General features: G+C 49.3%; 1 protein-coding gene across 7 annotated transcripts in view; it reads right to left on the bottom strand.

The window, feature by feature from the left end:
• The window catches only part of EEF2K (eukaryotic elongation factor 2 kinase), an 88,306-nt gene extending 70,498 nt beyond the window's left edge, over positions 1–17,808 (bottom strand). For all 7 annotated transcript variants that reach the window (XR_013411924.1, XR_013411923.1, XM_077986468.1 and 4 more), the window contains exon 1: positions 17,405–17,808. The gene's annotated coding sequence lies outside the window, so the exon portion shown is untranslated. The remainder of the gene's footprint in view (positions 1–17,404) is intronic.
• Positions 17,809–24,184: the final 6,376 nt, after the last annotated feature.

The following is a 24,184-nucleotide window of genomic DNA, read 5'->3' as shown; positions in this document are numbered from 1 at the left end:
CTATCTATCTCTCTATCTATCTATCTATGTGAGATGGAGTCTCACCCTGTCACCCAGGCTGGAGGGCAGTGACGTGATTTCGGCTCACTGTAACCTCTGCCTCCCAGGTTCAAATAATTCTCCTGCCTCAGCCTCCCAAATAGCTGGGACTACAGACACGCACCACTGCAACCATCTAATTTTTGTATTTTTTGTATTTTTTTATTTTTTAGGGACGGGGTTTCACAGCATTGGCCAGGCTGTTCTCAAACTCCTGACCTCGTGATCTGCCCACCTCAGCCTCCCAAAGGGCTGGGATTACAGGCACGAACCACTGTGCCCAGCCAGAATTGTACATTTTAAATGAGCAGATTGTAAGGTATGTGAATTATAGCTCAAGAAAGCCAAAGTTAAAGAAAAGAAAGTTGGATGTGGTGGTTCATGTCTGTAATCCCAGCACTTTGGGAGGGCAAAGTGGGAGGATCGCTTGAGCCCAGGAGTTTGAGACTAGATTGGGCAACATAATGAGACCCTGTCTTTACAAAAAAATACAAAAAATTAGCTGGGTGTGGTGGTGTGCGCCTGTAGTCCCGGCTACTCAGGAGGTTGAGGTGGGAGGATCACTTGAGCCTAGGAGGTTCAAGTGAGCCCAGAGGTTGCAGTGAGCTGAAATTGCACCACAACACTCCAGCCTGGGCAACACAGCAAGACCCTGTCTCCAAGAAAAGAAAAAGGACATGTGTACATGCACGAAAACTTCCCTGAAAAATCCACAGGAACTGTACAGCACTTGAAATAAGCATTTGTAGAGCTGGGGGAAACTTTTTAATTTTTTTGAGATGGAGTCTTGCTCTGTTGTCCAGGCTGGAGTGAGGTGGCATGATCTTCACTCACTGCAACCTCTGCCTCCCAGGTTCAAGGGATTCTCCTGCCTCAGCCTCCCGAGTGGCTGGGACTACAGAAGCCCACCACCATGCCCGGCTAATTTTTATATTTTTAGTAGAGGCGGGGTTTCACCGTGTTGGCCAGGGTGATCTTGAACTCCTGACCTCAAGTGATCTGCCCGCCTTGGCCTCCCAAAGTGCTAGGACTACAGACATAAGCCACTGAGCCTGGCCAGCTTTTTAAAACTTTGTACATTTCTATACTGCTTTAACTTTTTTACAAAGCTGGATTGCTTCAGACACAAAATAGTAAATTAGTTTAAATTTCTTTTTTTACATCAAACCAATAATTCCAATTTTTTTGACAGTGCTGTCCGTCAGGTGCGCAGTGTTCTAGAGCCAAGGCTTTGGTCCTTTGGCTACTGAAGCAGGAAATATATTTATATCTTAACCCAGTACATGCTTGTAAAATTTCAAGAAATTGTGCTTAGCCTTACTTTGTATAATGCACTCTTGCCTTTTTTTATTTAAATTTTATTTTTAGAGACAGATCGCCCCAGCTAGAGTGCAGTGGTGTGATCACAGCTCACTGTAGCCTCCAACAGCTGGGTTCAGGCGATCCTCCCGCCTCAGCCTCCAGAGCAGTCCATGCCACCATGCCCGGCTAAAGATTTTTATTTTTGTACATACAGAGTCTCACTATGTTGGCCAGGCTGGTCTTGAACTTCCAGCCTCAAATGATCCTCCCACCTTGCCCTCCCAAAGCACTGGGATTACCGGCGTGAGCCACTGCGCTTGGCCCACTCTTGCTATTTTCTATTCTACTTAAGTATTTTCTTTCTGTTTAATCTTTTTCCTTAACACACCACCCACACATTGATTTCTATATTCACAGTTTGAAAATCGACGTGAACTGCTGAGTTTATTTCTTATCCTCTGGGCAAGACACGTCATAGGCCTGGATCCAATGCCAGAGCCACCTGATCCTGCTTGTCACCAAAATCTTCCCTGAGCCCTGGGCTGGCTTCTCCACACTGTCAGCTGCTCCCAGCCCCAGCGCCTACTCTGCCTTGGTCAGCCCTTGGCCAGAATCCCTGCTGACCAACATGGTGTGGTGCCAGGAGCTGCCAGCAGGCCCAGCCTACTCAGCAGCCACTGGGGGCCAAGATGGTGCCAGGAGAAGGTCCAGAACCACAGCGCCAACCTGCAGACCTCCAGACAGTGTAATTTGGTGGTTAAAAGCTCAGATCCAGGGCCAGGCGCAATGGCTCATGCCTGTAATTCCAGCACTTTGGAAGGCCAAGGTGGGCGGATCGCTTGAGCTCAGGAGTTCGAGACCAGCCTGGGCAACATGGCAAAACTCTGTCTCTACGAAAAAATACAAAAATTAGCCGGGTGTGGTGGTGTGTGCCTATAGTCCCAGCTACTCAGGAGGCTGAGGTGGGAGGATCACTTGAACTTGGGGAGGCAGAGGCTGCAGTAACTGAGATTGTGCCACTGCCTGGGCGATAGAGCAAGACCTCATCTCAAATAAGCAAAAAACAATAAAAAAAGCATGCTCAGATTCAGGATCTGGGCTACTAGCGAGTAAATCCTGGCTCCTTACCCAATTAATTCACCTAGCCGACTCCCTCATCTTACAGTGTGGGGAGCCCGGCCCTCGGCCATGTCCCACCACAGACCTGACGTTCTCCTCGGCCCTGGGAAACGAAGACAAGCAGCTGTGACCCTGCCTGGCACAGAGCCTTGTACACAGCAGGCACTTGATATGCACTCCAGAGCTAAGTGAGTGTCATCTGTTTTATGGCTTTTGAGTTGTCATAAATTTGCTCTTAAGGCAGCTGTGGCCAACTATCCCCCAATAGCTGTTCACTCTTTCTTTGTTAATAACAGAACCACCAGGTTTTGGCTAAGCATGTCACATGGCCCCTCAGGATACATTTCCCAGACTCCTTTGCAGATAGATGTAACCGTGTGAACAAGTTTTCGCCAATGGGATATAAGAAGGACTGTGTGCAACTATAGGGAAGGGTTCTCAAAGGGAATGTGCCCCTTGGCTCGCCTTCCAACCTGCTGGCTGAAATGCATATGTGACTGCCGGAGCTCAAGCAGCTACCTTAGACCATGAGGTGGATGGCCATGTGCTGAGGCTGGAAGAGCTATGAGACAAAGAGAATCTGGGTCTCTTATACCATGGGACAGTATAACAATCCTGGACTCACAATCTTTATACTTTGATACCTAAACTTGTATAATCTACTGTAATTTTCTTTTTTCCTTTCTACTTGCTAATTTTATTTGGTAACAGTAGCTCCTCTCCCATATCATAAAAAAATCACATCTTCTTTTTTGTAAAGTTTTATTTTTTGAGAAAGGGTCTTGCTCTGCTGCCCATGCTGGAGTACAATGGTGCGATCATAGCTCATTGCAGCCTTGATCTCTGGGCTCAAGTGATTCTCCTACCTCAGCCTCCTGAGTAGCTGGGACTACAGGTGTGTGTCACTATGCCCACCTAATTTTATTTTATTTTTTTTTGAGATGGAGTTTCGTTCTTGTTGCCCAGGCTGGAGTGCAATGGCACTATCTTGGCTCACTGCAACCTCTGCCTCCCGGATTCAAGTGATTCTCCTGCCTCAGCCTCCTGAGTAGCTGGGATTACAAGCATGTGCCACCACGCCCAGCTAATTTTTTGTATTTTTAGTAGAGACAGGGTTTCACCATGTTGGTCAGGCTGGTCTCGAATTCCTGGCTTCAGGTGATCCACTTGCCTCAGCCTCCCAAAGTGCTGGGATTACAGGCGTGAGCCACTGCGCCCAGGTTTGCCCACCTAATTTTTTATCTCTGTAGAGACACGGTTTCACTATGTTGCCCAGGCTAGTCTCGAACTTCTGGCCTCAAGCAATCCTTCTGCCTTGGCCTCCTAAAGTGTTGGGATGACAGGCGTGAGCCACTGCACCTGACCTAAAGGTCACATCCTTTATGACAAATGGGTGCCTGGGCAGGGTCAACCTGAGAAAACTGTGGCCTCAATCCAGAGGCCTAACTTGGCAGACACTCTTACATGTGCACATGAGGACTGGGTACCTGGAGGATGTTGGATTTCCCCAGACACGCAAGAAACCTTCCTTAGCCCCTAAGTCAGTTCCCAGAGGCCTGTTCTAACACCAGGCAAGGTACCCAGCCTCCTAGGGATCTCTATCTAACCTGGGGTTCCCTTGGCCCAAAGAAAGGATCTGCGCCTGTGATGAGAACAGGACTCCAGCTGAAAGACATCAGGATTCTCTTGAAAGTTTTCTTTCTCTACCTCACTCAGGCATCCACATCTTCTCCTCCCAGTCCTCATTTCTTTTTTTTTCTTTTTCTTTTTTTTCAAATTTTTTTGTTTGAACTCCTGCCCTCAAGTGATCCACCCTCCTCGGCCTCCCAAAGTGCTGGGGATTAAAGGAATGAGCCACTGTGTCCGGCCTCCAGTTCCTATTTCTATGGAAAGGTAGCTGAGTCAGGAAGACCAAGTTCAAGCCCCATCTCTGCCACTAACTGGCTATGTGACTTCACCTCTTGAGCCTCGGTGGGGATGCATAATTGTACTCACCCCGTGAACTCAACAGCTATTATTATCATAATTTTTATTATCGTAAATAAAGGGGACTGAGCCTTGGGTCCCAGCCAGACTTGTGACCCGGACGTCTGGCTCGTAGCAAAGCCAAGCTTCTTCAGGAATCCTCCGGGAATAGACTATTTCAGGCTCTGGCCACGGAAACCACTGTCTCACTGAGTCTCGATCTGGCAGTTATAGGGGCAGGAAACTACGCCTGCAATGCTCAGGTCAAGGCCTGTGGGTCAAGCCACAGTGGCCACTGGTCCCCCCGGGGCTCACCCTCACCCCAGGACCTGCCTTCCTACTGTAGAAAGCGGGTGGAATCTTCCCACCGCCACTCCTGGGAACCAGCATCCCAAAGCCAACGCAGGGCCCCCCAAGCTGGCCAATGCACACGCTAGTATATGCCCAGCACAACCCACACAGCCTTGACTACAACCACAATGGACACAGGTGACTGATCAGCCACCTGGAATCCTGGAATCATGCACCAGCTTCTGTGTGAGGATCTGCCTCTGCCCTACCCTCAAGTCATGTGTTTAGGAGTATGTCACAAATCCAGGCCTAAACCAACCACTGGGGTGCCTGGCCACAGAGATTGGCTCAGAGGTGGTCATGTGATCAGAGTCAAACTATTCTAGCCCATTGCGGCAAACCTGGGGCTTTTTGCTTGAGTGACTGGAAGAGGTGATCAGCCTTTTCATGCTGAATGTGAACTTGAGACTGGGGCTGAGACCAACACGGAACAAAGCTGATGTGTGGTGGAGGGCAGAACCAGAGAAAGAGAAAAATGAAGTGATGATGTCATTTGAGACCTGGAATCCAGATGTTCCCGAAACCAAACTACCAAGCCCCGCGTAGATTTCTGAATCACATGATACAATAAACCCCGCCTTTTGGGGGGCAGTAGGGGAAAGGGCTATTTAGCTAGTTACAGATAGGTTTTCTGTCACATGCAATATGAAAAGCCCCAAACCAGCCAGGCATGGTGGCTCACTCCTGTAATCTCAACACTTTGGAAGGCCAAAGCAGGCAGATCACCTGAGGTCGGGAGTTCGAGACCAGCCTGGCCAACATGGTGAAACCCTGTTTCTACTAAAAATACAAAAATTAGCAGGGCGTGGTGGCGCGTGCCTGTAATCCCAGCTCCTCGGGAAGCTGAGGTGGGAGAATTGTTTGAAGCTGGGAGGCAGAGTCTGCAGTGAGCCAAGATCGTGCCACTGTACTCCAGTCTAGGCAACAGAATGAGACTGTGTCTAAACCCAGCCAGGCTTTGGGCCACTGTATATTATTTATATATAATTTTAAAAACACTTTAAACACCTTTTTCTTACTAGGGCCACTGTATATGATCATATAGGTGGGGTACTGCTCAACTCTAGTGAACAACCTTTGCAACTGTGCATGGGCGGCCCTACTTCCCACCCCTAGAGGCAACCACTTCCAACTATTCTCAGTGTTACCTTTATCTCTCTCTCTCTTATATTTATATATATATATATGTATGTGTGTGTGTGTGTGTGTGTGTGTGTGTGTATATATATAACTAAATAATATGCTTCTCTGATTCTTTTTTTTTTTGGAAACAGGGTCTCGCTCTGTCACCCAGGCTGGAGTCCAGTGGTGCAATCTTGGCTCACTGCAACCTCTGTTTCCCAGGCTCAAGTGATCCTCCCACATAAGCCGCCAGAGTAGCTGGGACCACAGGCACGCGTCACCATACCCAGCTAACTTTTGTATATTTTTGTTGAGATGGGATTTCACTATGTTGCCCAGCTGGTCTCAAACTCCTGGACTCAAGGGATCCACTCATCTTGGCCTCCCAAACTGCGGGGATTACAGGCATGAGCCACCGCACCCGGCCCTGATTATTTCTTAATTTATCTGTTTTGATTCTATCTTCTGATTTCCAGGTATGATAAATGAGACTTTAGCTCTACTTCCCCTTACTACTTCCCTTCCCCACCCTATCCCTACACTAGTAGGTCTTCTTCTGGTTCCTTTATTTATTTATTACAGACGGGGTCTTGCTCTGTTGCCTAGGCTGGTCTCGAGCCCCTGGTCTCAAGTGATCCTCCCGCCTCAACCTCCCAAAGTGTTGAGATTACAGGCTGAGTCACAGTGCCCAGCCGTCTGCTTCCTTTACATACCATGCCAAGAACACTGTCTTATTCCACAAACTAGAAGAAGCTGAGTTTCTCACAGTTTAGCACGAATTCAGAGAAGGGACGGTGTGGCTTTTGTGCTGTGAATGTGTGTTAAGAAAGCAGAAGAGTGGCCGGGCGCGGAGGCTCACGCCTGTAATCCCAACATTTTGGGAGGTCGAGGCGGGCAGATCACGAGGTCAGCAGATCGAGACCATCCTGGCTAACATGGTGAAACCCCGTATCTACTAAAAATACAAAAAATTAGCCAGGCGTAGTGGCGGGCGCCTGTAGTCCCAGCTACTTGAGAGGCTGAGGCAGGAGAATGGTGTGAACCTGGGAGGTGGAGCTTGCGGTGAGCCAAGATCACACCACTGCACTCCAGCCTGGGTGACAGAGCAAGATTCCGTCTCAAAAAAAAAAAAAAAGCAGAAGAGCTTCTTATCTGCTTATCAACCTCAAAAAGGCATAATTTCTATGGAAATAAGAAAGACAAATAATGCATGTGAAAGACTGACTGCACACCAGGTGCTACACTGGACTCTCCTTTAATAATGACAGGAGCTGCTAGGTCCAGAAGTGACAGTCTATCCCTGAAAAGGCAACCTTAAGGGAGCGGAACTGCACAGCGCTAGGCTGTTGAGGGCTGCACCTGGCTTGTTCTGAAGATATTTTAAACCCTAGTTAGAGTCCCCAGTTTCCTTCAAACAAGAAACAAAAACCAAAGCCCAATACAGTGGCTAACAGCTTGTGCTCTACAGCCGCATGGCCAGGGTTTGAATCCTGGGTCCCACCATTAGGAGCTGGGACCCTGTTCTAGACAACAGACTTGTCAGGCAGGCTGTGACATCCTAAGGTCTGCACTGCTGTCTTCATCCCTCCCCCCATACCTTGTATTGCCTTCAGTGCACGGTGCTCAACATGAACTCAAATACCTTTCTGTTTAGTGTTTCTTTTGTTTTGAGACGGAGTCTCGCTCTGTTACCCAGGCTGGAGTGCAGTGGTGTGATCTCGGCTCACTGCAACCTCTGCCTCCCGGGTTCAAGTGATTCTTCTGCCTTAGCCTCCTGAGTAGCTGGGATTACAGCCACCCGCCACCACGCCTGGCTAATTTTTGTATTTTTAGTAGAGACGGGGTTTCACCATGTTGGTCAGGCTGGTCTTGAACTCCTGACCTCAAGTGATCCGCCTGCCTCAGCATCCCAAAGTGCTGGGATTACAGGCATGAGCCACTGCACCTGGCTGCTCAGTGTTTATTTACTGGGGTGCAGCATTAGGAGTGATTAAGTCAAGCATCATGCTAAGAGTTCACATCAGTGTCTTATTAATGTCTGTACCCCTAGCATATAGTGGGTGCTCATAAACATTTATTTAAACTATTGAGAGAAATAGTACACTTTACATCAGAATGAAAGAACCAATTTACAGAATCAAGCCCATCCATCCTTTCCTCCCTGCCATCTCAGCTTCCCAAGTTTCCAAGTCTAAGAATCAATCTCCAGGCACCACCAAATTCTCCTCACCTCCTTGCCCTTGTATCTATCTGCAGGTGCCTCTGAGGCAGGAGAATAGGGTCTGGAGGCAGGGAACCTGAGGCTGATTCAGGCTGACCTCCTAAAACTAAATCAAAAGGAAAAATCCCAATTTTCCACGCCCAAGTAACAAAAGGAACAGAGGCTACTCCCTTTGCAACCCCCAACTTTTCTGCGTGGCAGATGAAAAACTGAAATTATCTCTGATTGGTCCCTTCCCACAACCAATCAGGCTGGTGCTGGCCAAGTCTTCATTTGTATGGGAGACTTCATTTGTAACTTCACTTCAGCCTCTGATTGGTGGCTTTCCACAACCTATCAGACTGATCCCAGGCCACTGTTTCATTTACATAGGGTATACATCAAGTAACCAACGGGAAACCTCTAGAGGGTGTTTAAACCCCAGGCAGTTCTGTAAGCCACCTGCTTGAGCCCTCTCCCACCCTGTGGAGTGTACTTTTGTTTTCCGTAAATATTTGCTTTCATTGCTTTATTCTTTCCTTCCTTTGTTCGTGTGTTTTGTCCAATTGTTTGTTTAAAACGCCAAGAACATGGACACCCTCCACCAGTAACACCTCTGCCTGGAATCCCTTTCCCACTCACTAGCAAAACCCTTTAATCTCTTCAAGATGCAGCTCAAATTTTGACCTCCTCCAGAGAGCCTTTCTTGTTTGTCTCTTTTGGGTTTGTTGTATTATTGTTGTTGTTGTTGTTGTTGTTGTCGTCGTCGTTGAGAGAAAGAGAGTCTGGCTCTGTTGGCCAGGCTGCAGTGCAGTGGTGCAATCATAGCTCACTGCAGCCTCCAACTCCTGGGCTCAAGTGATCCTCCCACCTCAGCCTCCAGAGTACCTGGGACTACAGGTGCATACCACCCACATCTGGCTAATTATGTTATTTTATTTTTGTAGAGATGAGCATCTCCCTACATTGCCCAGGCTGGTCTCTGGTCTCTTTTTTTTTTTTTTTTTTTTTTTTTGAGACAGGGTCTCACTCTGTAACCCAGGCTGGAGTGCAGTGGTGCAATCATGGCTCATTGCAGCCTCAGTCTCCCAAGCTCAAGTGATCCTCTTGCCTCTGAACTCCTGGCCCCAAGTGATCCTCCTGCCTTGACCTCCCAAAGTTGATTACATGCATGAGCTACTGCACCTGGCCTCCAGAAAGCCTTCCTTGGATAGTTGCCTCCTCTGTAAACAGGAGTCAGCTAAACAGTACCCCTGCAGCAGTTGCTCTGAGGATACAATGAGATTAGGCACATGGTGTCTGGGATAGACTTGACTCTCAAAAGTACTAGCTGCTGTTATGCCCCAATAATCCCCCAGTCTCCGGCTCCCTAAATCACTTCGCTCCCTACAAGCCCTCCATAAGCAAATTTCATTATACCCTGAGGCCAAACTGTCTATGTGGCAGGCAGAAAAACGGTTCCCCTAAGATGTCTACATCCTAATCCCTGGAACCTGTGAATATGTTACCTTATATGGCCAAAGGGACTTGGCAGATGTGATTAAGGATCTTAAGATGGGAGACAGTCGTGGATTATCCTGTGAGCCCAGTGTAATCACAAGGATCCTTATAAAAAGGAGGTAGAGAAGGCCAGGCGCGGTGGCTCACGCCTGTAATGCCAGCACTTTGAGAGGGCGAGGCGAGCGGATCACCAGGTCAGGAGATCGAAACCATCCTGGTTAACACGGTGAAACCCCGTCTCTACTAAGAATACAAAAAAATTAGCCAGGCATGGCAGCGTGCGCCTGTGGTCCCAGAACTCAGGAGGCTGAGGCAGGAGAAGGGTGTGAACCCGGGAGGCAGAGCTTGCAGTGAGCCGAGATCACTCCACTGTACTCCAGTCTGGGTGACAGAGCAAGACTCCATCTCCAAAAAAGAAAAAGGAGGTAGAAGGGTCAGAGTTAGAGGAAGAGATGTGACCAAAGACAGAAAGGTGTGAAGTTGCCACACTGCTGGCTTCAGAGATGGAGAGAGGGGCCAGGAGCCCAAGGAATGAGGACAGCCCCTAGAATCTGGACAAGACAAAGAAACCGATTTTCTCCTGGGGCCTCCAGAAGGAACACAACGATGCTGACTCCTAGATTTCAGAACTTCTGATCTCCAGGAACTATAAGATAATAAGTTTGTTGTTTTAAAGCCGCTAAGTAATTGCAGCAATTTGTTACAGCAGCAATCGGAAACAAAGTCCTGAACAGCGGCTCTCAACCTTGGGCAATTTTGCTCCCTCAAGGGACATTTGGCAACGTCTAGAGACATTTCTGGTTGTTGCAACTCTAGGGGTGCAACTAGCATCTAGTGGATAGAGGCCAGGGATGCTGCTAAACATCCTAAAATAAATAGAACAGTACCCTACAATGAAGAAGATCTGGCTCCATGTCAGTGCTGAGGCTGAGAAACCCAGCTCTAGAATGAATCTGGTGGAATTTCTTTCTTTTGTTTTTTGAGATGGAGTCTCACTCTATCGCCCAGGTTGGAGCGCAGTGGCTAAATCTTGGCTCACTGCAACCTCCACCTCCCGGGTTCAAGTGATTCTTGTGCCTCAGCCCCCTGAGTAGCTGGGATTACAGGTGCGTGCCGGCTGATCTTGAACTCCTGACCTCAGGTGATCCGCCCATCTCAGCCTCCCAAAGTGCTGGGATTACAGGCGTAAGCCACCGTGCCTGGGCTCTTTTTTTTTCTTTTTTAAAAGACTGGGTGGGTGTCTTGCTCTCTCGTCCAGGCTGGAGTGCATTGGCATAATCATAGCTCACTGCATCCTCGAATTCCTGGGCTCAAGGGATCCTCCCGCCTCAGCCTCCCGAGTAGCTGGGACTACGGGCATGTGCCACCATGCCTGAGTTATTTTAAAATTTTTTTTTGTAGAGATGGTGTCTTGCCGCTCCTGAGCTCAAGTGATCTTCTAGCCTCAGCCTCCCAAAGTGTTGGAATTACAGGCGTGAGCCACTGTGTCCGGCCTCTGGTATAATTTTAAGGAGCCCTCCCCAACCCTCTCTTCCCCTTTTCCCTTTAAAAACAAATCTCCCCCACATACCATAAAGACACAGACAAGGTCGGGTGCGGTAGCTCACGCCTGTAATCCCAGCACTTCGGGAGGCCGAGACGGGTGGATCACGAGGTCAGGAGTTTGAGACCTGACCAACATGGTGAAAACCCCACCTCTACTAAAAATACAAAAACTAGCTGGGTGTGGTGGTGCGCACCTGTAATCCCAGCTACTTAGGAGGCCAAGGCAGAAGAATCGCTTGGACCTGGGAGGCGGAGGTTGCAGTGAGCCGAAATCGTGCCACTGTACTCCAGCCTGGGTGACAGAGCAAGACTCTGTCTCAAAAAAAAAAAAAAAAAAAGAGAGAGAAATCAACTTAACCGACGTAAACAGCAACCTGCTGCAGAAGCCAGAGATACGCCATCATTTGCTCTGCTAAAGGCTCGTAAAAATATCATTGCAGTACACTGTGTTTTCTGCATAGAAAACTGTCATCATGCAAGGGCTATTTTATTGTTTCAGGAATCTGAAAACTGCATTTCGGAATATGAAACACAAAATATCATAATTATAGCTTTGATTAGCAAAATGCACAAGGGAGCTTGAATTGTAATGTTTAACCACTTGCTGGGCACCCTCTGCGTGTCCACGGTACACTCTGTACTCCTGGTGGGTGAGCTCAGGGACACAGCACGTCTCACTTCTCACATGGACTCTGTGTGCCCAGCCCTCTCGGTGGCCAGACCACGTGAGTGTCTTGAACAAAAGGGACCGTGTCTTGTTCCTCTGCAGCTCCCAGCCCAAAGCACAATGCCTGGTACACACCATAAATGCACAAGTGCGTGCTGCATGAATGAACGAGTAAGTGAAGAAAAGCTGGCAGTTTCCTGCTGATATAATGGAGAAACAGAAGGACTTTTGTGTTGTGGCTGGGCACGGTGGTTGACCCCTGTAATCCCAGCACTTTGGGAGGCCGAGGCAGGTAGATCGCTTGAGGCAAGGAGTTCGAGACCAGCCTGAGCAACATGGCGAAACCCCATCTCTACCAAAAGTTAAAAAATTAGCCAGGCGTGGTGGCGCACGACCTGTATAGTCCCAGCTACTTAGGAGGCTGAAGCTAGAGAATCACTTGAACCAAGGAGGCAGAGGTTGCAGTGAGCCAAGACTGTGTCACTGCACTCTAGCCTGGGCAGCAGGGCAAGACTCTATCCCCCTGCCCCCAGACCTCCGCAAAAAAACAAAAAAACAAAAAAACTACTGTGTTGTAACCACATAGGGGTTACTTAGTCCAATGACATGGCTGAGGCTGTAGTGGGAAAGACTGGCTCATGGAGGATCTGAAAAGCACCAAAACCAGATCTAGCCAAACAAGGCCTTTGGGATGAATTCAATTCCTGGCCCTGTCACAATCAGCTGAGGAATGCTGGGGAAATTACTTAACCTCTCTGAACCTCAGCTTCTTCATCTGTAAAATTCATTCACCCAACAGAGCAGAGCAAAGTGAGCAAGGTGGAGAAGAAGTGAGAGAGGGGACCTGAAAACCACAGTGGCACAGAGAGCTGGCTTTCCTCCAGGAATCCTTTCTTCCCTGCCAGGCCAGGGACTACGTTTCCCAGCATCCCTTGCAGCTAGGTAAGGTCATGTGACTGCATTCTGGCCAGTGAAAAAGAGCACAAATAACTTGTACTATGTCTCAGCCCATCCAGCAACCCATTTTCCATACCCTGGTTGGCTTCCTCTCCACTGCAATCCTGCCCAGAACAGATTGGTAGCATTTCAGTATCACTTACAAAGCACTTGCTACATAACTCCTCTCAGCTCCCTAGAAGGCATGTGCTCCTTCCTCCTTGGGCTCTGAACATGCTATGCCTTCTGTCTGGTACACACCCCAGCCTGTCCTCCCTATCCATCCCCTGGCCAACTTGTCTGCTCATCCCTCAGGTCTCAGCTTAGATGCCATCTCCTCCAGGAAGCCTCCCCTGAACCCCAGGAGGTAGTTGCTCTTAGCTTCACTCTACAGATGAGAAAACTAAGGAACAGAGAGGTTATGTGAATTACCGCAAATCACATGACTAGAGTTGGGTTTGAAGCTGGTGCGGGCTGAATCCAGGGCTTTCAACGCAGTCATCACTTCCTTAACCAGCGCTTCTAAAAGTATGGGACCAGCTGCCGCAGCAGCCACTGCAGCAGCCTCACCTGGCAACTTGCTGGAAATGCAAATTCTCAAGCCTCACTACAGACCTACTAAATTAAACTCTGGGGATGGGTCCAGCAATCGAAGTGTAAGCAAGTCCTCCTGGGGATGCTGGTATGCACTGAAGTTAGAGGAACACTGGCCTAGGGCAATTTTCTTCAGTTTAGCCATCTAATTCCGGGTGCTTCCTCTGGCTTGCTAGTCCTTGCTAGATCTCGAAAGCTTCACAGCTGGAGAACAGAACGCCACCCACCCTCTGACTCTGCAGCCATTTGAAACGCTTCTCTTGGAGTCCCACAGCCCTGGGACTTTGGGGGTTGTGGGGGGGACTGTTATCTTCTGCTTTATCATCAGCATGTTAGTGACTCATTCCTTCCTTTGTGTGAAGCCTTCTTACATTTGGGCACGGCTCATGCCTGTGATCCTAACACTTTGGGAGGCTGAGGCAGAAGAATTGCTTGAGCCCAGAGTTCAAGCCCAGCTTGGGCAACAGAGTGAGACCCCATCTCTACACTAAAATTAAAAGTTAGCCAGGCATGGTGGTAGCTCATGTCTGTAGTCCCAGCTACTTGGGAGGCTGAGGCAGGAGGATCACTTGAGCCGAGGAATTCCAGGCTGCAGTGAGCTGTGACCGTGCCACTGCACCCCAGCCTGTGTGACAGAGCAAGACCCTGTCTCAAAACAACAACAAAAAAGAAGCCTCCTTGCTTGTGCTCATCAGCCTTGGCTGCAAGCATTTAATCCAGCAACACTTTAAGGCCCAGGCCGCCTTCATCCCAGGTGTAGACAAGGTCATCACTCTAAAAACCTTCTAGGAGCCTTCTCAGTTCATTGGGGTAATGACCTGCAGCTTTTAGGTCAGCAGACCCAATCTTCCTCAACAAAAAACACTTTGATTCTTTTAAATTAGTTCAACCAGCTGCTATTACTTCGGCTATAGCCCTGATCATTCAGTTGTTCTGCTTCAGGTGTAAGAACTGGACCAGAAATAGTGAATCCTGGAGAATGAGCTTGAACAAGTCCAAGCTTCTGCTGTTCACCCTTGGCTTTCTTTGCACAGCTCCCAGAGTCCCGGCAACCAGAAACCAACCCCGCCAAAGACGGAACGAGACTGCTTTGGGGACTTTCCCACACAAGGTAACAACCCTAAAGACACCCTTCCCGGGCTTCCCGGGTGGGCGCGGTGGCTCACGCCTGTAATCCCAGCACTGGAAAGAGGCGGGTGGATCACGGGAGGTCAGGAGTTTGAGACCAGCCTGGCCAACACAGTGAAATCCCGTCTCTACTAAAAATACAAAAATCAGCTGGGCATGGTGGCATGCACCTGTAGTCCCAGCTCAGACTCAGGAGGCTGAGGCAGGAGAATCACCTGAACCTGGGAGGCAGAGGTTGTAGTGAGCTGAGATCGCACTACTGCACTCCAGCCTGGGTGACAAAGCAAGATTCCATCTCAGAAACAAAAAACAAAAAATGCTCCCTCTGGCTTGAGGCTCTGCCCTCCTCTAGGCCTTCAAAGTCCCCTTGACTTGTCCAACAAATGAGGAAAGAGTGAGAGGTTTTTAGGGTCGAGGCTTGAACCGGACACACGTTTCATCAGCGAAAACTCAGCCTTGTGGCCCTACTGAATGGTAAGGGAGCCTGGGAAAATTCATCCAGGGAGCGCCCCAGGAGGATGAGAACATGGATACTGGTGACCCATAGCTCTCTCTGCCACATAATACAGTAAAATGTTTTAAAAGCAAATCAGCGATTTTTTTTTAAATTTTAAATAGAGACCGGGTTTCACCCTGTCAGCCAGGCTGGTCTTGAACTTCTGGGCTCAAGCAATCCTCTGGCCTCGGCCTCCCAGAGTGGCTGGGATTACAGGCAGGAGCCACCGCACCCAGCCAGTGATATATCCTTAATCAGCCAAAAAGTACTGTACAGTTACAAAAAGCACAAGGAAAAAAAATGGTGATTTTTTTTTTTTTTTTTTTTTTTGAGACGGAGTCTCGCTCTGTCGCCCAGGCTGGAGTGCAGTGGCCAGATCTCAGCTCACTGCAAGCTCCGCCTCCCGGGTTTATGCCATTCTCCTGCCTCAGCCTCCCGAGTAGCTGGGACTACAGGCGCCCGCCACCTCGCCCGGCTAGTTTTTTGTATTTTTTAGTAGAGACGGGGTTTCACCGGGTTAGCCAGGATGGTCTCGATCTCCTGACCTCGTGATCCGCCCGTCTCGGCCTCCCAAAGTGCTGGGATTACAGGCTTGAGCCACTGCGCCCAGCCGGATCTTATTTTTTGAGACAGAGTCTCGCTTTGCTGCCCAGGCTGGAGTACAGTGGTGCCATCTCAGCTCACTGCAACCTATGCCTCCTGGGTTCAAAGGATTCTCGATTCTCCTGCCTCAGCCTCCCAAGTAGCTGGGATTACAGGCTCATGCCTACATGCCCAGCTAATTTTTGTATTTTTAATAGAAATGGTGGCTCCCTATGTTGGCCAGGCTGGTCTCAAACTCCTGACCTCAAGTGATCCACCCGCCTCAGTCTCCCAAAGTACTGAGATTACAGGCCTGAGCCACCACGCCCCTCGCCCAAAAAACCGGTAGCTCTTAAAATGTACACCAATATGTGTAAACTGTGATCATCTCAGTTCTGACTTCTGGCCTCCCCATTCCCTGCAGAGGGTAAGAACTTCGGACCGCACCCACTTCTTTGAGAAACGGGGCTCAGAGGAGGGCGGACGCCAATCCCAGCCATGTTACACTGAAATTCATGTCGTTGAGAGGTTTTACTGTATTTGTTGAATTAATAGCTGAACAAAGGAATGAACATCGGGTGCTGTGGAGGCCACAGAGAAGGAAGACACCTGCATACGCCATCTCTGAACTCTACCTTCCTTCCAACCTGCCTCTTCCCAGCTCAGCTTAAACATCACCCTCTCCCCTTTACACACACAGTGGGCATTCTCAGCTCCCACCTGTTTGCTATGTATTCCCATTTACTCCATCTCGCTTTTTAGAATCTGTTTATGTGACTGGTTTCCTCTGAGGGAGCTTCTGTGGGCCTGGGGATCACTCTGACCCTCGGTTTCCTCCTCGGTAAAAACATTAGGATAGACTAGGTGACTCAATTCCCTGCGACTTCACAGCCTGTCCAGGGCCCTCGACCACAGGGCCCTCGGCCATCAGATGTCTCCCGGGGCCACAGACTATCACACTGTGTGCCAGGCACTGTTTCAAGCACCTGACATATACATACTCATTTACTTTTATCCAAGGACACCAAGTGGTAGATACTAATACTGTACCCATTTTACCGATGAGAAAACCGAGGGCCAGAGAGCAGAAATGAGCTAGAATTCCAACCCAGGACTCCAGCCCTAGTGTTTCCTGCTTTCCTGGCTGAAGAAGCGCCCACCACCGAGGTCCCAGAGGTCGGGCTCCCTAGGACCGTCCCTCTGGGCAGATCTCACTTCCCCATGCGGCCCATCTGTCACACTCAGGGAGCAGCTGGGCTGTTTCCCCGAAATCCCCCAGGCCGGGGGATCTAGGATCTAGGCCGGGGCTTACCCAGGAGGCCCCCACCCCTGCGCGGCCACCGGCTTATTAATGCTCAGCCCCTTGGCGCACAAGTCATAGGCGCCTGCCAACAAGCGAACTCTCGCAGCCAACAATGCTGCAAGGGCGCGTCTACACAGTCCTGGAGGTTCCGGGAATTCGGGCTGACGCAGGCCTCTAGGTCAGGGGAAAGGGTGGGGGATGCGGCTCTGAGCCCTGCAGGGGACAGGAAGGCAGCGATACGCCCACCCTCCTAGGGGCCCCGAGGGCGTCTCGGGCAGAGGCCCCCAAACTATCTGTCACTTGCAGCCACATCACCGCCCATTGCTTGCCAATTGCTTTCCATATCCACATCGCCGTTAATCCGCACAACTTCCCCATTTCACCAAAGCAAGCACTGAGCCCCAGAGAGTTTAACAACCAGAGGAGAAGTGCCCCCACACTCTCCTTCCATGCCTTCTCCGGCCCCATTCCCAAGCCCAGACCCAGCACGCTCCAGACGCCTGTAGCGCCGGCTCCCAGCCCCCCACAGCCTTGGCGGCCGCCGTCCACACCTACCTCCCTCCGGCAGACAGGCGCGGCAGCCGCTGCTCACGGCCGCAAGGATCCAGAGGAGTTGGCAGAGGCTCGCGGCCCGGAGCTCCAGGGTGCAGGGCGGGCGGGCCCCCCGAGAGTGCCGGGGAGCGGAGAGCGGGGCGCGCTGGCTGGCGCTCCGGGCACGCAGCTGGGGCCACGCGGGGCAGATGGACCGATCCCGGGGCTCGGGGCCGCCGGAGTGATCCCAGGAAGGGCGCGGGGGCCGCTAGGACGATCCCGGGATGCGAGAGGCGCGTGCCAGGGACTCGCGTGCAGGCTACAGCGAGCGGGACTCGGGTGGCTGCAGGGCCGGGAGTGCGGTCGCTCGATCCGGGCAGGAGGGGAGCTGGGGCTGGAGCTAGGGCTGGGCTAGGTTGAGCAGAAGCAGGCGGGCAGGGGCGGGGCTGGCCTGGCGGGCGCACGGCGTGGCGCTCACGTGGCCGCCCCCAGGTGGCCGTCACAGCGTCTGCAGCCGCCGAGCGGGCCTCCTGGCTCCGGCGCTGGCTCCTAGCCCCAGGTGCAATGGTTAGCGCTAAGTCCTGACTCCCCCTGCTGAGTACACAGTGTCTGGTTCTCCTGCTCAAGGCTGGCCTAGCATCCGGCAGCGAGGGAGCAATTCAAGGGAGTGCCCAACTTCCGTCCTCTCCCGCCTATCTCGCCAGCTCCTCGCTTAGTTCCTGTATTCCTGTCCTTTCCAAAATCACTAGTGATCCAAGCCCATCGCTTGTTTGTATACATCTCTGTACATAACCTTAAAATATGTTTTATCGGAAATACTTTATTTTTCCTGATTCTGCTTTGTAAAAACAGGCATGTATGACGATTGCAATTATTTGTGTAGTTTTAAAATTAGTATCTCCTCTAGTTATTCCTAACTCTTGACACAGGGCCTGGGTGGCACACAGATGCTTAATACCTGTGGCATGAGTGGTAGAGTGGATACGGTATAAAGAAGAAAACGAATTAAAACTAATAACTGCTGTGAACACTTTGATATTAGGTCCTTCTAGATACTTCGTTAGTGAAATTTTAGAAATTCCACACATTCTAGATATAAAAGTAGTAACAGTGAGTGACATTTATTGAGGGATTTTTCCTAATTCCATCTTCCCAGCACTTTGGGAGGCCGGGGCCGACAGATCTCTTGAGGTCAGGAGTTCGAGACCAGCTTGGCCAACGTGGTGAAACCCCGTCTTTACTAAAAATACAAAAAAAGTAGCCGGGCGCGCCTGTAGTCCCAGCTACTCTGGAGGCTGAGGCACGAGAATCGCTTGAACCCTGGAGGCAGAAGTTGCAGTGAGCCGAGATCGTGCCGTTGTACTCCAGCCTGGGTGAAAGAGTGAGACTCCGTCGCAAAACAAACACACAAACAAACAAACAAAAAAAGAACAAAACTGAGACTTAAAGAGATAATAACATGCGCCAGGTGAGGCAGTTAGAAAAGGCAGAGCCAGCACTAAAATCCAGACTTCTCTGATTTCAAAGTTCAGGCTCTTCAAAGAACTTTTTTTTTTTTTTCCTTATTTATAAACCCCCAAGAGAGTAAACTACAGCTTTTGGCAAAAGACAAAATTGCACCTAGAATTCTGATCCTGGGGCGGTCAGGCAGGAAGGGAAGATCAAAGATGCTGAACTAGTCTGTCCAAGCCCAAAGCAAGATTGAAAAAAAAAAAAAAGACGCTACTGCTTAAAGCTCTATGGCCCTTGGGCAAGTTATTTTACTTCTCTGAGCCTCTGTCATTTTTGCCTGACCAGCAGGAGTGTCCTGCTTTGCATTAGCGTCTTGGTTAGTCTTCAGGGAACCAGTTCACCCTATTCTCAATTCAGGAAAATAGCCCTCCCCACTCCCCTGGCTCCAAAAATGGACACGTGGCCAGAGCTGGCCAATTAGCATATTTCATCCCTTCTGCCCCATTTATTGGTTCAGGGATGAGCACGTGATCCAAGTTAGGCCAATGAAATACTAATCTGGGCCTTTTTTAGTAACCATAAAAAAAAAACCTCTCTTTTCCAGGGAGTCGTTGAGCAGATAGGATGTAATAGTGGAGTTTCTGAGCATTCATTCTTATGGCAAATATTTATTAAGCTCCTATTGTGTGCCAAATACGGTGCTAAGAATTGGGGGAAACGCTTGCCTTCAAGGAGATGTCTACTGTGGTAAAATAAAATTACTCAAAGCCGGGCAAGGTGGCTCACACAGGTAATGTCAGAGCTTTGGGAGGCCAAGGCAGGAGGATCAATGGGGTCAGGAGTTCAAAACCAGCCTCAGCAACATAGCGAGACCCCTGTCTTTAAAATAAAACACTAAAAAAAAAAAAAAACAAAAAAAAACCCAGGTGTGGCGGTGGATGCCTGTAGTCCCAGATACTCAGGAGGCTGAGGCAGGAGGATCCCTTGGGCCCAATAGTTTGAAACTGCAGTGAGCTATGATCATGCCACTGTACTTCAGTCTGGGCAACAGAGTGAGACCCTGTCTCTAAAAATTAAATAAATAAATGAAAAAGGCCAGGCGCAGTGGCTCATGCCAGTAATCACAGTACTTTGGGAGGCTGAGGCGGGCGGATTGCTGGAGCTCAGGAATTCAAGACCAGCCTGGGCAGAATAGTGAAGAATCATCTTTATAAAAAATACAAAAATGAGTCGGATGTGGTGGCTTGCCTCTATGGTCCCAGCTACTCAGGAGGCTGAGGTGGGAAGAACACTTGGACCTGGGAGGCAGAGGTTGCAGTGAGCCAAGATCCCGCCTCTACACTCTAGCCTGAGGGACAAAGTAAGACCTTGTCTCAAAAAACAAAAACCAACCACAAACAAAAAAGAAAGTGAAAAGACAACTAGAGAATGGGGAAAAAAAAATGCAAATCATATCTGATAAGGGATTTGCAGCTAGAATATATAAAGAACTGTTACAACTCAATAATAAAAAGATAAATACCCCAATTTAAAAATGGGCCAAAGATTGGAATAGATATTTCTCCAAAGATATACAAATGACCAATAAGGACATGAAAAGGTGCTCAACGTCATTAGCCACTAAGAAAATGCAAGGCCAGGCACTGTGGCTCATGCCCGTGATCCTAGCACTTTGGGAGGCCGAGGTGGGATGATTGTTTGAGCCCAAGCGCTCCAGATCAGCAAAAGCAACATAACAAGACCCTTATCTCAAAAAAAAAAATAGAAAAATTAGCCAGGTTCAGTGGTGTGTGCCTGTAGTCCCAGCTACTCGACAGGCTGAGGTAGGAGGATTGCTTGAGCCCAGGAGCTGGAGGCTGCAGTGAGCTATGACTGCACCACTGCACTCCAGCGTGGGTGACCAAAGAAAGCAAATCAAAACACACCCACTACCCACTAGCATGACTATAATCAAAATCTCAGATAATAGCAAGTGTTGGCAAGGGTGTAGTGAAACTAGAACTCTCATACACTGCTGGTGGGAATGGCAAGCAGTTTGGCAATTCTTAAAAAAATTAAACATGAAGTTACCATATAACCCAGCAATTCAAATCCTAGCAGAAATGAAAACACATGTCCACACAAAAACTTACACACGAATGTTCATAGGAATATTATTCATAACAGGCAAAACGTGAAAACAATCAAACGACTGAGGAATGCATAATTAAAATGCAGTAGGCCAGGTGGTGGCTTATGCCTGTAATCCCAGCACTTTGAGGGGCCAAGGCGGGCGGATCACTTGAAGCCAGGCTGATCTCCAACTCCTGGCGACAACATGGTGAAACTCCATCTCTACTAAAAATACGAAAATTAGCCAGGTGTGGTGGCGTGTGCCTGAAATCCCAGCTACTCCGAAGGTCACACCACTGCACTCCAGCCTGGGTGACAGAGAGACTCCATCTCAAAAAGAAAAAAAAAAAAAAGAGTGTGTGAATTATATCAGCAATTATAACAGCAATAAAGCTGTCACACACACAAAAAAGAAAAGACAGACTCATGGTGTTATGGTGTTTCTACCTCACCATGGTGATAGAGCTCCGGCTCTTACAGTCACAGTCACGTGGCTGTTCCTAACTGCAACAAGACAGGTATAATTCTCCCATCGGCTCAGGGCGGGGCTGAAGAGCTGCACTGGCCGCAGGCACCATAGGAAGGCTCTGGTTTCCAAAGTGTTAACTGCCCAAATTCCCTGCGCACAGTGGGCTTGGGTTGTGTGTTTCACCTCCTAGGCTCAGAGGTCCTGGGCCTACTGGATATGAGAAATGCCCAACACAGAGCCATCTGGATGGCCCACCTGTAGCTACAGAAAGACTTGAGGAAGTGAGAAGACACCACTCTTCTTGTATTTATTTAATTAAATTAATTTATTTGTGTATTTGTTTTGAGACAGAGTCTTGCTCTGTCACCCAGGCTGGAGTGCAGTGGCGCGATCTCGGTTCACTGCAACCTCTGTCTCCCAGGTTCGAGCAATTCTCCTGCCTCAGCCTCCCAAGTAGCTGGGATTACAGACACCTGCCACCACACCCAGCTAATTTTTTGTATTTTTAGTAGAGACGGGGTTTCACCATGTTGGCCAGGCTGGTCTCAAACTCCTGCCTCAGGTAATCTACCTGGCTCAGCCTCCCAAAATGCTGGGGATTACAGGCCTGAGCCACCACACTCAGCTCCCACTCTTCTTTTAGATAGCATGTTCCTCTCTTACCCTGTGCAAAGCCAAGCCCAGGATGAGGGTGGGACACATCAGGGCTTCGAGTTTTCATTCACCTATATATTTGCACAGGAAAAGATCTGAAAGGATACATTCAAACTGGTCCTCCCTCTCTCCCTCCCTCCCTCCTTCTTTCCTTCCTTCCTTCCTTCCTTTCTTTCTTAAGATGGAGTTTCACTCTTGTTGCCCAGGCTGGAGTGCAGTGGTGCGGTCTCAGCTCACTGCAACCTCCGCCTCCAGGGTTCAAACAATTCTCCTGCCTCAGCCTCCCAAGTAGCTGAGATTACAGGCATCTGCCACTATGCCCGGCTAATTTTTGTATTGTAGTAGAGACAGGGGTTTCACCATGTTGGTCAGGCTGGTCTCGAACTCCTGACCTCAACTGATCAACTGCCTTAGCCTCCCAAAGTGCTAGGATTACAGGTGTGAGCCACCGTGCCCAGCTTTTTTTCTTTTTCTTTTCTTTTCTTTTTTTTTTTTTGAGACAGTCTGACTCTGTCATCCAGGCTGGAGGTCAGTGGCACGATCTCGGCTCACTGTACCCTCCGCCTCCTGGATTCAAGCGATTCTCCTGCCTCAGCCTCCTAAGAAGCCAGAACTACAAGTGGATACCACCATGCCCAACTAATTTTTGTAGTTTTAATAGAGATGGGGTTTTGCCATGTTGGCCAGTCTGGTCTGGAACTCCTGACCTCAGTGGCCTCAGGTGATCTGCCGGCCTCAGCCTCCCAAAGTGTTGGGATCACAGGTGTGAGCCACTGCACCCAGCCCAAACTGGTACTCTTCACAGTGGTTACTTCTGAGCTATGGTATTCGGTTGTGAAGAAGGGCTGTGGTGAGGGAAAGAATTTCCCTTTTAACTTTATGCCTGTGATTTGACTTTTTTTCTTTTTTTTTTTTTATCTTATTCTTTTGATTGAACATTTTAAAAAATGTACAACAAGCATGCCTTACATTACAATTTTTTTTTCTTTTTGTTGAGACAGAGCCTTGCTCTGTCGCCCAGGCTGGAGTGCAGTGGTGCAATTTAGCTCACTGCAACCTCTGCCTCCCGGGTTCAAGCAATTCTTCTGCCTTAGCCTTCCGAGTAGCTGGGACTACAGGTACCTGCCACCACTCCTGGCTAATGTTTGTATTTTTAGTAGAGACAGGGTTTCACCTTGTTGTTCAGCCTGGTCTCGAACTCCTGACCTCAGGTAATCCACCTGCCGCGGCCTCCCAAAGTGCTGGGACTATACGCGTGAGCCACCGTGCCCGGCCTACATCACAAATTTTAAAAAGACAAAACCCGGCTTCCCTTACCAAAGTATGGACAGAGTTTAACTGGGTGGAGAAATGAAGGGATTTTTTTTTTTCTCATTTGTGCTTTTCCTTTCTTCGCTTGAGTTTCAACAAGGAAAATGGGTTACTTTTGCAAAAGTTATTTTTAAATGTCACATAGAAAAATAAAAAATAAAAAACCAAACATAGCCCAGCTGCTCTGGTGCCTGTGGCCTCCCCACCCTTGCCTGGCTGTGGCTGGGCTTTGCATGGGCTTTGCATATGAGCTGCCCTGGCAGCGTCACCCTTGAAGGCATGAATCACCAGAGACGCCTTGTCAGCAGGACTGTGGGAGGCCAGCAGGGCGACTGGCCTGGAGAAATGCAGGGTGGAGCAGAGGAACTGGCGGCCTTGCCTTCAACACTGGATTTTATTTTATTTTATTTTTTAAAGACTTTGTGCCCAGGCTGGAGTGCAGTGGCGTGATCTCTGCTCACCGCAACCTCTGCCTTCTGGGTTCAAGCGATTCTCCTGCCTCAGGTTCCTGAGTAGCTGGGATCACAGGAGCGTGCCACCACGCCCGGCTAATTTGTGTATTTGTAGTGGAGACGGAGTTTCATCATGTTAACCAGGCTGGTCTCGAACTCCTGACCTCAGGTGATCCACCCGCCTGGGCCTCCCAAAGTGCTGGGATTATAGGCATGAGCCACCGGGCGGCGCTCCACTGGATTTTCATTCTGTTAGAGAAGCAACTCCAGCACAAGGGTTCTGAGCAGCTCCAGAAACCCCTCCCTGAGCCCGCAAGGCCTGTTTTTTGCCTAATAAGGTCTAGTAGGTGCAGG

This window comes from Macaca mulatta, chromosome 20, assembly GCF_049350105.2.
Source record: "Macaca mulatta isolate MMU2019108-1 chromosome 20, T2T-MMU8v2.0, whole genome shotgun sequence".
Taxonomy (NCBI): Eukaryota; Metazoa; Chordata; class Mammalia; order Primates; family Cercopithecidae; genus Macaca; species Macaca mulatta.
Note: the sequence above shows the minus strand (reverse complement) of the source record. Positions and strands in the feature narration are given on the sequence as shown.